The sequence below is a fragment of the Felis catus genome, chromosome B1 (genome assembly GCF_018350175.1).
Source record: "Felis catus isolate Fca126 chromosome B1, F.catus_Fca126_mat1.0, whole genome shotgun sequence".
NCBI classification, from domain to species: domain Eukaryota; kingdom Metazoa; phylum Chordata; class Mammalia; order Carnivora; family Felidae; genus Felis; species Felis catus.
The window spans coordinates 174,596,664-174,606,164 of record NC_058371.1 but is presented as its reverse complement, the minus strand read 5'-3'; positions in this window follow the sequence as shown (position 1 = coordinate 174,606,164).

Here is a 9,501-nt window from a genome sequence, read left to right as displayed (position 1 = left end):
ATATGGTGGGTCAAGTTCCTAAAGCTGTTAACCTCCCTCTCCTCAAAGCCAGATAGGCACTGTTTCCCACGACCACAATCATTTTACCACCATCTTTGTTTCCTCCACTGGCCTGAAGGACATTATAGGACACATAGAAGCCACTTCTAAGTTCACCTAGAAAACCTTAAGCCTTAAACAAAGCTTGTCCTTACTGAACACTGAAATGACTCTAATGAGAAAAGCTGTCCTCTAAAATAAAATGGCCTTAGATATTATTACTGCCTTGCAAGGAGCCACCTATGCCATTATGCAAACAAAATGTTACATGTTCATACCTGATAAGTATGCTCATGTATACTTTTTTTATTAAATCACATAAAAGGGGTGCGTGGGTGGCTCAGTCAGTGAAACGTCTGAATTTTGATTTCAGCTCAGGTCATGATATCATGGTCATGAGATTGAGCTCTGTGTCAGACTCTGCACTGAGTATAGAACCTGCTTGTGATTCTTTCTCTCCTTTCTCTCTGCCCCTCCCCTGCTCAAACTCATGCTCTCTCTCTTTCTCAAAATAAATAAGCATTTAAAAGTAGATAAATAAACGAATAAATCACATAAGAACACAAGAAAATGCCCGAGTGAGTCAGCTCCCAGCTTAGGAGATTTAATAAAGCAATGGTTCAAATTATGGACATTTATAAGAAAGTTGTCACTAATTTTGGAAATTATTCTCTTAATCTGTATTTTATCTTACGTCTCATCTGTATTCCTGTGGAGTTTACCTCCAATGCAGCCAGAAAGCCACCAAAGAGCCACCTCAATTCTAAGGAAACCCTTTGCTGACTGCCCAGAGCCCATTACAGAAGAGAGGCCATAAGAGATAGCAACACTGTTCACAAGAGAGGAAACACTGGGGAAGGACGTCAAGAAGATGTGACTGCCAGTTGATAAAGAGCTGGACCTAGGAGATCAGAGGTTCCTCATCCCCACCCCTGTCCTTGTAATGTGAGTGCTGCTTGTCTTTCCTGCTTGTAGAGGCTGCTCCCGAGACATAGACTTGAGATAGTGACATGATGTTGAAAACACCTGCACCGTATATGTGACTGAACCTAGTTAACGGCTCTTGATAAACTTATTTTAAGATTTGGTGGCAGATGTAGGGATCTACTCATCTAGCTGTCGCCTAAGACAAGCCTCCTATGTAAGTTCCCTTTGCTTACTAAAACTGCCACCAAACAACCTGGAGTGGCCTGCCTCTTTCTTGGGTCTCTCCCTGCTTTTCACATATGGGAGCTGGTTTTAGATTTCACTTGGAAACTCCAGAGAGGGTTGCAAACCAACAATAAGACTGAAAAAAAAGAACTCTTTAGGGGTGCCTTGTTGGCTCAGTCAGCTAAGCATTCAACTCTTGACTTTGGCTCCGGTCTCGATCTCATGGTTTGTGAATTCTTGGTTTTGGCACAGGTTAGTGCGTTTGAGCCCCATGTCAGGCTCTGCTCTGAAAGTACAGAGCCTGCTTGGGATTCTCTCTCTCTCCCTCTCTCTCTCTGCCCCTCCCCCACTCACACACGCATGCTCTCTCTCTCAAAATAAATAAATAAACTTAAAAAAAAACTGTGGAAAATAATTATCCATTCAATTTTACTGAAGTAACTACTTACCAGGTTTATGACAAAGATGTTCAGTTTTCTTGAAATGTAGAGTTTTAAAACAGCATTGCACTTTCCCAGTATCAAGACAAATTCTCCTATGGAACATAATGTAATTCTAATGAAAATGATGCAATTCTCTAACTAGTTATTCATGATGCTATAAATATCTAAAGCTAATCACCATTATGTTGAGGACTGTTATACAAGTTGATGAATATTAATTGCTAATTAGTATGCATCTGGATTTCAGTGTTCACATGGAACATGCATATAAAAGGATAAAATGAAAATGCATACTAGAAATGGAATTAATGTTTTATTACCTAATTTCATCAAGCTCTAGGCCCACTATGATCCCTGTCTCAAATGTAGATTTTTGTCTTCATTTTGTTCTTATCTGAATGATCATATTGAAATGAAAAAGAATGTTATTGCTCTTTAAATAGCAGTATTTCCCAAGATCATTAATAATCCCTAAATATATTCTTCCATAGCTTTTTGGCATCTGGAAAAATGAGGTTTTCCTTTCCATGTCTTGCCATCACTTAAATGATGACCCATTCTAATGAAATCTATAAAAACTTTTCAAAAGAAAAAGCACTACTAGATCTCTTACAGGTCTAGAATACTTTGTAGTTTTATTTTTTTAATGTTTATTATTTATTTTTGACAGAGAGGCAGAGAGACAGAACACAAGCAGGGGAGGGACAGGAGAGAGGAAAACATAGAATCCAAAGTAGGCTCCAGGCTCTGAGCTGTCAGCACAGAGCCTGATGCAGGGCTCGAATCCACAAACTGTGAGATAATGACCTAAGCTGAAGTCAAACGCTTAACCGACTGAGCCACCCAGGTGCCCCCATTGTAGTTTTTAAATAAAGTAAATGAAAATAAAAGTCTTCTCAGTTGATCAGATCCTTATAACTTTCCTGGGTCTTAGGAGCCAGCCAGAGAGGGTCTGAGGGCAGATGTTAGAGTCGGAGCCAAAGATTTATCAACAGTGCCTGCTAGGGAATTATGCCCTGGGAGTGGCATTGCAGTTATAGGTTGTGAGACAGTTGTGCTTTGCTAAAGCAGCAGTTGCATTAGAAGAAGTTGGGATGCGCTATCGATAAGAGTTGTCATAGACAGAGGGTTTCTGGAAAGGGAGAACCAGTGATGGACCCAGGGAGGTGTGGGTCATGAAGAAAGAAGCACAGATTCATATTTCCCACCTAGATTTTTAGAAGCAGAAAAGTCCTTGACCTAGTCTTAGAAGTTGCTTCTGATAGATGTGATAGGAAGTGATTGCTTTGTCTTATAAGGAGACTCAGAGATGCTAAACCAAGAGTTTATCATGTTACTACCGAAGTAACTGATATCAAACACTATTTGGTTTCCTGCGATTTCCCTCCTGACATACGGAGAATTATCTCCATAATTGGAGATGTTTTACCAATTTAAATTTTGGAAATTTTAAGCAAAAAAAAAATGTTTTGAATACTGATTAAAAGCATTCAAAAGATCCCATTTTTATTAAATATAATGTTTATTTCTTAAAATAAAAAAACTTTGCAGGGCGTCTGGGTGGCTCAGTCGGTTGGGTGTCAAACTTCAGCTCAGGTCATGATCTCAGGGGTTCGAAACCCATGTCAGGCTCTGTGCTGACAGCTCGGAGCTTGGAGCCTGCTTTGGATTCTGTGTCCCCCTCTCTCTCTGCACCCCTTCTCCCCCACCCACCTGTGCTCACACCCTGTCTCTCTCTCAAAGAATAAATAAGCATTAAAAATTTTTTAAAAAAATTTTTTTAAAAAAAGCTTTGGTCCTAAATATAAGTGGTTAAATGATATCTGTGAACTGATTCTATAATTTTAAAATGTCAAGCTTTTTTTAAGTTGCAAAAGGAAGAACACTAACATTTTGACTGCCCATCGTTAACTCAATTGGGATACTTTTTTTCCTGTGTATTATCTGAAGTGCTTGCAGATTTAGTTTCCCTCCCTCCCTACTCTCTCACAGTGTGATTCTAAGAATTATCTTGGATCCAAATTACCTGGATACACATTTCAAAAATGTGGTTCTATTGTAATATTACAGTCCTAGGAAATGAAATGAATTTGGCTTAGAGCTGGATTGGCTTCACAACTCTACCACTTTCCTGTGCTGTGATTTGATCACATCTGAGTCTTCATTTATTCATCTATTAAGGAGTATAATAATACTTCCCTGGCATGTGCCTGTGAGTTTAATTTGTAACGGTTATAAAATTCTTAGCCTGGAAGCAGATACATAGATGCTCAATAACATGTTAGTTTTCTTTAAGCAAAACTGGGTCACAAATCCACCGTCTTCTACCAATAACCTAAGTGTTACAGTAACAGCTCAGATCAAGTTTCCAGAGGCACTCCACCAACTGCATCTTTCCCACATGACGTCATAAAGCTTATGTTCTCAGTCCACTTCAAATAGACTCATGTAATGCCTTGACCTCTGGCATTTCTCAAATTTAACAAAACCTACTACCACAATGCTTTTCCATTTCCTCCCTGAAAAACAAAACAAAACAAAAATGTTCAAGTTACTAAAAGCATTGCTCAGTATTAGGCAACTTTCTGTGAAAATGTTCCCCAAGAGTGTCTAGCAAATTGCAGTGACTTAACTCACTTAATGACTCCAACACCTTGTTTGTAACTAAAATGTGTTCATAGTACCATTTGTCATCTTAGCTATTTTCATTCATGAAATGTTTTGTTTCATACCTTAGAAACTAATTTTGGGTCAGGTTCTACTAATATATAATTTTGTATTCCTCATAGCAATTAGTAAATGCATTCCCCAAGATGAAGATTTAATAAATAGTCTTACTTAAATGATGTTACTTGGTGCCTTTTAAACTTATCTGAAGATATGGATCACCTGCTATCCTGGCTAAAATGAAAATTCCTAGGTCCCCAACCCAACCCAACCTAACCCAACCCAATGAATCCAAATTTCCAGGGAAGAGAGCATCCTAAATGATTCATCTCTTTAGGGAGGCTTGGTGAACTCCAATTCATTATGGAAAACAGCTCAGCTGCCCCAAAAGGGCTGGTTAAATTTACAAGAGGAGAAATAAAATCTTCCGAAATGCAGAGTGTGAGAAGCGAGAGAGAATACATGCTATGATCAATCTGTCTGTTGGGGGTATGGTAGGAAGTACAGAATGTTAATGATTAAATGCTTGATGCACTTTATTTTCTCTGAGATATAGGAATGTGCAATCATCTACTGAGGGAAGAAGCAAGGGAGCCATCAGGGGATTGAGGAGCATGGTGAAATTTAGACATGTCCGTGGAGAATGAGACACAAGGCAGGTAAGAATCATGGAGAAGAGTTCAAAGTGACAATTCAGTACTCTTCTGAAATAGAATCCAAGAACTTGTGAGATTATGGCAAATTTATGGTTATTTGGTGACTGCGATACTTCCAATAACCTAAGTAGGTGAGAAATTTCCTAAATAGAGCTAACGGATATGGTAGACTGCCTCTGATATAACTTCCAATGACCTCAGCCTTCCATCAAACATTCCCTTGTATTTTCTCCTGTGGTTTGTGAGCTGGAGTTATGGATTCACTTCTAATAAATACAAGATGGCAGAATTAATGGGATATCGCTTCCAATATTAGGTTATAAAAAGACTGTAACTTTCAACTTGAGTTGTTGTTGGTTTTTTTGTTTGTTTGTTTTTTGTTTATTTGTTTGTTTGTTTTTTTAAGTAGGCTTTATACCCAACATGGGGCTCAAACTCATGATCCTGAGACCAAGAGTCATATGTATTACCAACTGAGCCATCCAGGTGCCCTTCAGTTTGAGTCTTTTTCTCACTCACTTTTGGATTCTTCACCTTGGGAGAAACCAGTTGCAAGGAGGCTCTGTAGAAAGACCACATGAGTGAGATTAGAAATGGATCATCTGAGGCCTGCCAGCAGCCACATGGGTGAGCTGAGAAGTGGAGCTTTTGGCTTCTGCCAACAGTGTCTCCATGATCATGGAAATAAATCTTGAAATGACTGAAGCCCTGGTCAACAGCTTGACTGCAACCATGTGAGAGGTCTTGAGTCAGAATCAGCCAGCTAAGCCACACCTGATTTCATACCCACAGAAACTGGGACATAATACATGTTTGTTGTTCTAAGTCATTAAATTTTCAGTGATGAAGTAATTTAATTTGTAGATAACTAATACATAATATATACTAAGGTATATAAAAAGAGAATTGGGCAAAACAAAGAAATCGGCTAAAAATTAATCCTTAATATTGAATAACTTTTTATAATTATAATTCTATTTCTTTGTTTAAAAATATTTGTATGATTGATCAGTACTATTTTCTATTATTCACTAAGTGTATAATTCAGTTTCTTATTTGTAAAGCATGTGACATATCATTCTCTTGATTTTTTTTTCCCTTGGGTAAAGAAATTCTGGCCTGGTATATCTACTTCATGGTCACACTCAGGTACCAGCAAAAGCAAACTGCCAGAAATAAAAGCAGAGGATAAAGGAAATAATATATTTTTGATAGGTTCTAGGTCTTTAGTCCCTTATCCATAACAAAATACTAAAGAATATAGTAGCACTTGGTGATGACTGTAATTATACAAATAGCATCTTTATAATATACAGATTTATCAATTTTTAGTATTCAGATTTTCTCACACTCCCAAATATCTAAAATAGAAATATTTCCTCAGCTAACAAGTGAAAGAAAATTCACTTTATCGACATAGCTCTTCAATCTATCATGTACCTGATTTAGATAATGTGATTGAAATACTGATTAGATTGGCTTGAGGAAAAAGCAGCCTTTATGGAATTATAAATATTTATCCTCTAGCTTTTTGCATTACCATAATGAACTTACTTATGCATGTCATGTGTTCATAGATCTTTGGAAATTATCCTTGACACTTGATTTATTAAATAATGAACACAGACGTCATAGGATATATTGTAATGGCACGCACACACACCCACACTCTTACACATTGTTTTGTATTCAAGAACCGTAATTTCTCTCTTGGTACAAAAGAATACAGGGAAACACTTGTGTATAATGGAAAATGTGAAAAATGTATTTTTAAAAATTTAAGTATTAATTGTGTAAGCTACTAGATAGAACTAAGAGCAATTTATTTCCCACGTAGTAATGGCCAAAAAGAAAGCAGCAATTTCTGAAAATTATAACCTCAGCATTTTGAGCAACCAGCTAAAACAAGAAGGTATAAACTTACATTTAGAGTGTGGTTTGATTAATCAGCTAAAGGTGATTAAATTAAATAATACCTTTAATAAAATTTAGTGAAAATTATTAGTAAGTAGGAAAAAACATCTATTCTAATTATATGAGTCTACTCTAGGGTACTAAAGCTGGTATATTTGTTTTATTAAATATCTACTTGAAACACATCATCATAATTTTATTTAAGTTAGGCATGCTCTATTCAGTCACATTATAAAACAGCATACTGAGCCTTGAACATAGTTTCAAAAATATTTCATGTTGGAATCACGTCTTTATGGTTACCTTGCAACAACATTTATGAATTTTAGATCTTAGGGGTGCCTGGGTGGCTCAGTCAATTGAGCGTCTGACTTCAGCTCAGGTCATGATCTCACAGTTTGTGGGTTGGAGCCCCACATTGGGCTCTGTGCCGACAGCTCAGAGCCTGGAGCCTGCTTTGGATTCTGTGTCTCCCTCTCTTCCTGCCTCTCCCTCGCTTGCACCTTGTCTCTCTCACTTTCAAAAATAAAATAAACATTATAAAAAAAAAAAAGAATTGTAGATCTTAGCCAAGTTAGTTTATCTAACAACTTGAGCTAGATCAACTGATTCTTGCATTTCATTTCAGGTAATTTTAGTTTGGAAGAAAAAGACCATACACATACCTACATGTGTACATATATGCACAGAAGTGCTATGAACACATAAGCCACACATGCATGCACACATAAACACATATACACATCCCACGCATGCCCACACAAAAAACAAGAGCAGATGACTGAAATGCCCAGCCCAGGGCATCAGACAATTGCAGGTGATTGCGCCACGTTGAAGAAATTCAGATCCTGCTGGCAGCAACTCTGTGTTTCTCAGGCTTACACCACCTTAACAGAAGAACTTAGACCACTCATCTATATTCACTGCCATATAAGGAAATGTTAATAACTGTATGGCTCTTCTTTTTTTAATATTTTATTTATTTAATTTTTTAATTTTTTTAATGTTTATTTATTTTTGAGAGACAGAGAGAGACAGACTGTGAGCGGGGGAGGGGCAGAGAGAGAGGGAGACACAGAATCCGAAGCAGGCTCCAGGCCCTGAGCTATGGGCACAGAGCCCTATGCGGGGCTCGAACTCACAAGCGGTGAGATCATGACCTGAGCCGAAGTCAGACACTGACTGGACCACCAGGTGCCCATGTAGGGCTCTTCTTTGAAACAAATTCAAGTCCACACTTTGGGTGGGGAGGAGAGAAAATAGGCTGTACTCTAGCCTTTCGGGGTCCTGTAAAAATCTCCTCTCAGTAACTCTTTTTATATCACTAATATCATCTAGGTAATTGTAAAGGGTTGATTATCATTTCTTTACTTCTTCTCTTTCTACTAAATATTCTGTTTTGAAATTTGTATCTAATGTCATAGAGACAACTAAAACCCTTTTTTGCTGATGTGTTACTAATGTGTAACCTCTACCCTAAATATAAGGTCCACATTTCCTCCCGCTTTCTAGAACTCTTCATCTGGAAGTACATAAGAACAAGTGGTACAAAAAGACTAAAACCAAGTGCATTACCTTGTTCCCCTGCTCCCACTTGTCCCCCAAACTACCCTCTATTTCCATCTTGCCTGCATGTGACCATTTTCTCAGTGGCAAAATCTTTGAGTCTTCATGGTTGTTTGAATCTGTATTTTCTTCTCTAGCCTCACTGACAATCTTTGTACATGTCTGTACTATTATTGTACTGGATATTGTATCGTTTATTACCTCAGCTATTTTAATCACTCCCAAGTGGGCTCCTTTCCTTCACAATAGTCCTTCCGCTTATCCTGTACATTACAAAACAAGACCATTTATCTCAAATGCAGATAGGGACATGACCTTCTTCTACTTGGAAAAGTCCTCAGTGTTCCATCATTATTTTCAGAATAAAGTAAAGTACAACAAATGATTTATTTTATGATCTTCTCCTTCTGTCTGCCCCCCATCTTGCCACAAAAACCAGTTGCTATTTTCCACATGCATTATGTGCCCTCACAGAGCCCTGGATTCACACACAGTGCTTAATTGCCTAGGTAACCACTCCCTTCCCCTCCCTTTTGGAAAAGTCGTATCTTGAGGATTCAGGAATCATTTCAAACTCCTAATTCCTGTTGAGGAAGCAGAATTATGTGCATTTGTCTTTTAGGTCTGGAGAAGAGCTATAGGATCTTGAGGCTGTATTCTTTTTTAGTTGGCCCTCTATGTAATTTTCTTTAAAAAAAATGGCAGAAATTTACAAAAGCACAAAACCGAACCACATAAAAAGCAGAAATTTAAATGCCATTAAGCTTCATGTTTGCATGCATGTGCTCTCACTCTTTCTCCATCTTTCTCTCTCCTTTCTTTCTCTCTCTCACCTTCTTTCCCACCTCAGAATAATCACTTTATTCTCTACTGCATAACAAGCTTTTGCCCATGCTGAGAATGGGAACATGGTCTCACTATGTTAGATTGATGTATCATGGGCACTCAAGATCCAAAAAGCAAGAGATTGTTTTCCTCTAGTTCTAATTAGTAAAACTCCTGGAGATACTCATGTAGGTTTTCTTGGGCCATGTGCTCACCTCTGGATCTGTCAGTGTGACCAG